Raw genomic sequence first — 4,883 nt, 5'->3', positions numbered from 1 at the left:
TATATACACACACACAGTATTTTAAAATTTTAACCAGACATTGAAATGATAATATTTTGATAATACTAATTTAAAGAAAGCATATTATTAAAATTGGATTCACCTGTTTCCGCTACTGCTTTTATTGTGACTTCTTGAGAGTTGTAATTTCAATGTGGCCTGTATTATAATTATTGGACAGTGCCATTCATAGGAATGTCTCAAATAAAGACAATGAACTTGTACTCCCACTCTGGCCAGGACATTAGTAAGAAGAAACACCCAGATAAAATAGAAATCATTCTTTTAGGATAAACACTGGACTGCAAGGTGGATTTGAATCACAGGGTAATTGGTTCAAACCCATCAGTTGTTCCTAGGAAACCCTATATAGAATCGCTAGAAGTAGGAACTGATTCAACAGCACTTAACAACAGAGAAGAGAGTAGCAGATATAAGAAAACCTTGGCAAACCAAGTTTCACAGAGAATGGAAACTTCATGGATGGACAGAATGCAAAAGGTCCTCATGTGGTTAAAGAGGATGTGTACAGAGGCGGGACCAAGAACATCCGTGTGTGCTGGAGTGGGGAGCTACAAACACTTTAGTAAACGGTCTGATGGTTTCTTATAAAGAGCAATAGATACCTACCCTTTAGCCTAATAATTTCATTCTGTGTTTACACAAGAGAAATGAAAACAGGTCCGTATTCCTGGGAACTCTCTATCCCCTTTCCATATCACTTGTTCCTTTGTTACTGGGTATCACCCATATCTTTAGGCTTCCTCCCCATGTCCCTAAGGTCACTACCTATGTCCCTGAATCCTTTGCCCATGTACATGGACTCACTCCCCATTTCACTAGATTCCCCCCTCACCACCCCAGGGACAACGTCCCATATTTCTTTTCATGCCCCAGGGGAACCTCCACATGCCCCTGGGCCCATTCCTACTTGCATATCCCCCTTTTATTTCCCTGGCTCCCCTACCAATACCATCAACACCCTTCCCCATATTATTGGTTCTCTTCCCCATGACCCTATGACTCGTCCCCATGTTTTTCTTAACCCCCACCTTGTCCCATGCCCATTCCCCATTTCTTTGGGACTAATCATATGTCTCCATCACTTGTCTGTCAGTTTGTCGTACTTTGGTGGCTTTTGTGTTGTGATGCTGAGAGCTATGCTATTAGTGTTTTAAATACCAGTAGGGTACACCAACAATTTCAACTGAGCTTTCAGACTAACAGATTAGGAAGAAAGAGAGGTGGACTTCTTCCGGATGTTTAACCACCAAAAACCTATGAATTGTAGTGAACACTGTCAAATAGTACCAGAATATTAAATACTGAAGCATGATAAATAGCACCAGAATATGGTCATATACTATGCTCGAACATGAACCCTCATGTTGGAAGGCACTCAAAATATGACTGAGGGAACTGCTGCCTCTTCAAAGCAGAGTTGACCTTGATGACACGAGTGGAGTGAGCTTTCAGGACCCTTTTTGCTCAGGGGCACAACTGAAAATGAACAGAAACAGCTATAATAATCCATTAATAATTGGAACTGGAATGTGCAAAATATGAATCTAGGAAAGTTGGAAGTTGTCAGAAATGAAGTGGCGCACATAAACACTGATATCCAAAGCATTGATGAGCTGAAATGGCCACTTTGAATCAGGCAATCACGGTTTACTATGCCAGGAATGCCAAATTAAAAAGGAATGGTGCAGCATTCATCATCAAAAAGTATTTCAAGATCTATCATGAAATGTGTCTGTGACAGGATAATACCCATATGCCTACAAGGAAGACCTACAAGATGTCAGTTTGAAGACTGAGGTGTGCCTGACCTAAGCCATGGTATTTTCAATAACCTCGTAAGCATGTGAAAGTTGGACAGTGAATAAGGAAGGCCATAGAAGAATTTATGCATTTGAGTTATGGTATTGGAGGAGAATATTCAAAGTACCATAGACTAATAAAAGAAAAAACCAATCTATGTTGGAAGAAGTACAACCAGAAAGCTCCTTGAAAGCCAGAATGGTAGTTTAGATGAATAGACATTTTGTCTGTGTTTGTGTACATCCAAAAGAGGGAATAGAGGCAAATACTGTTGAGGAAATAGAGGCAAATACTGTTAAATGATGGTACATGGAGGGGATTGTAATCATCATAATGAAACAATATGTGATTGGTTGATTGCAAAACTGATGATCTGCCCTGTATACTATTACTGAATTCACAATAAAAGCGCTAACAAAAAAATACGATGGAATACACAGAATCACTGTACCAAAAAGAAATGGTTGATGTTCAACCATTTCAAGAGACAACATATGATCAAGAGACAGCATATGATAAAGAGCCAGTGGTACTGAGGGAAGAATTCCAAGGCATTGGCCAAGAACAGGGCTCAGGCAAATCCTGGAATACAAATAGAAATCTTTCACTAAACTGATGCAGCCCTAGAGGCACTCACGTATCTCTGCCAAGACATTTGGAAGGCAGCTATCTATCTGGTCAATGTGAGAGATCCATATTAGTGCTCATTCCATAGACAGGTGACCCAATGGAATGCGGAAATAATCAGACAACATCATGAATAACACATGCGAATAAAATTTTGCTAAAGGTAGTTAAAGAATGACTGCAACAGAACAGTGACGGAATTGCTAGAGGTCCAAGCTGGATCCAGATGTTGACATAGAAGAGGTGTATCATTGTGGACGCGTCACATGGATCTTGTGTGAAAGCAGAGGCTATCAGAAAGATTCTACCTGTGTGTTTTTTTGACTATGCAAAGGCTTTTGACTCTGTGGAGCATGAGAAGTTATTGACAACATTGTGGAGAATGAATATTCTGGAACATTTCTTTGTGCTCATGAGGAACCTGTACATAAACCAAGAGGCAGTCATTTGAACAAACGGGACACTGGATGTTCTAAAATCAGGAAAGGTGTGCACCAGGGTTATATTCTTTCACCATGTTTATACAAAATGTATGCTGAGCAAATAATCCAAGAAGCTGGATTTATATGAAGGGAAACGTGGCATCAGGATTGGAGGAAGATTCATTAACAACCTGCGATATACACATGATACAACCTTGTTTGTAGATAGTGAAAAGGACTTAAAATACTTGCTGATAAAGACCATAGCTTTCAGTATAGGCTGCACTTCAATGTAAAGAAAATAAAAATCCTCACCACTGGGCCTATAAAATAACATCATAATAAATGGAGAAAAAAATTAAAGTTGTAAACGACTTCATGTTGATTGGCTCCTCTGTGAAGACTCATGGAAGCAACGTTAAGATATCAAACTGCTTATTGCATTGGGTTTATGTGCTCCACAAGACCTCTTTAAAGGGTTGAAGAGCAAAGATGTCAGTTTGAGGACTAAGGTGCACCTGACCCAAGCCATGGTGTTTTCAATAGCCTCATATGCATGTGAAAGTTGGACAATGAATGAGGAAGACCGTAGAAGAATCGATGCAGTTGAATTATGGTGTTGGAGAAGAATATTAAAAGTACCATGAACTGCAGAAGAAACAAATCTGTTTTGGAAAACATACAGCCAGAATACTCCTTAGAAGCCACAATGGGGAGATATGTCTCTTATACTTCAGACATAATTTTCAGGAGGGACCAGTCCCTGGAGGAGAATATTCTGCTTGGTAAAGTGGAGGGTCAGTGAAAAAGAGGGAAACCCACGAGATGGCACAGTGCAGCAGCAAGGGGCTCACCGTAAAATGGATTGTGAGGACTATGCACAACCAGGTAAGGTCTCGGTCTTTTGTGCATGGAGTTGGAACCGACTTGAGGACACCCATCAACAACAACATAGTGTTTCCACGGAGCAGGTGATAGGTTTGAACTGCTGACATTGTGGTTAGCAGTCCAATTCTTATCCTAAGTACAAAGTGCAATATAAGATTGTGGGAATAGTAACAGTATATAGTAAACAAGAGAATTATTTTTTAATTAATTTGTGAGTTCCAAATTGATTTTCAGGTTAGGATTTTTAAAAGACCAACTACATACTGCTTACAATTGTTAGGTGCCAAGAATTGGTTTCTACCCATAATCAATAAAACAGAATGAAACCTAGCCAAGTCCTGTCCCCTTCTAACAGTAGTCCAATCTAAAATAAAGGGATTTTAAAATTAAATCATGGACAACATGAAGTGAGATTAGTAGAAGCATTTAATTTGAAAACGACAGATTACTCTTAAACAAACTAAACTTTTTAAAAAATTGCCACACTTCCCCATCTCCCTGCGCTGGGAACTCCTTTCCTTCGGTGCAAGCGTCCAGAGACCGGAAGCGGAAGTGAGTGCCCGCTGCCCTCTGCGGAGTTCTGGTGCGCTCTCGTCTCGAGTGAGGTGTGTACGTCTATCCTGGTGCTGGCTGAGGTTCTACGAGGCGCGCTCTCCGCCCTCCCAGCCGGGCTCCCGGGCCTCTCAGCTGTCGGCGTGCTGCTTAGAGCCTCGCTGGGCCCGGTGCCTCCGCCCACCGAGAGCCCTGTCCTCCCGCCTGCCATCGCCCGGGCCGTAGCTTGGGCCCGAGCGAGCAGTGCTGTCGGAGGAGGTGGGTGGGATCTGCGTCTGTCCGCGTCTCCCCAGGTAAATCGAGGGGCTCCTCGCTAAGCAAAGCTACCTTCTCAGAGCAGCTGCGTCGGCTTACCTCTGAGTTAGTGAGCATGCGCAGTCCATGCTCCTGGGAGCGGCGGGTGAGCCTGGGTGGAAACGCACCACCTCCTCCTCCTCCTCCTGGCTGGCTGATCACGCAGACAGGGAGTTTGTGGGGAGGACTGAAACGCAAGGTCGCCTGTTCAAACCCACCAGCTGCGCCTCGGATACCCTCCACAGGGTCACTATGAATCGGAACCGACGCGATAGT

At 42.6% G+C, this 4,883-nt stretch overlaps 1 pseudogene; it reads left to right on the top strand.

The window, feature by feature from the left end:
* LOC102818381 overlaps positions 1 to 4,630 on the top strand; it is an 11,519-nt pseudogene extending 6,889 nt beyond the window's left edge.
* Positions 4,631 to 4,883: the final 253 nt, after the last annotated feature.

Source organism: Chrysochloris asiatica, unplaced genomic scaffold, assembly GCF_000296735.1.
Source record: "Chrysochloris asiatica unplaced genomic scaffold, ChrAsi1.0 scaffold00514, whole genome shotgun sequence".
Lineage (NCBI taxonomy): Eukaryota > Metazoa > Chordata > Mammalia > Afrosoricida > Chrysochloridae > Chrysochloris > Chrysochloris asiatica.
The sequence above is the reverse complement of the archived record's forward strand: the minus strand, read 5'-3'. Positions and strand labels throughout refer to the sequence as shown.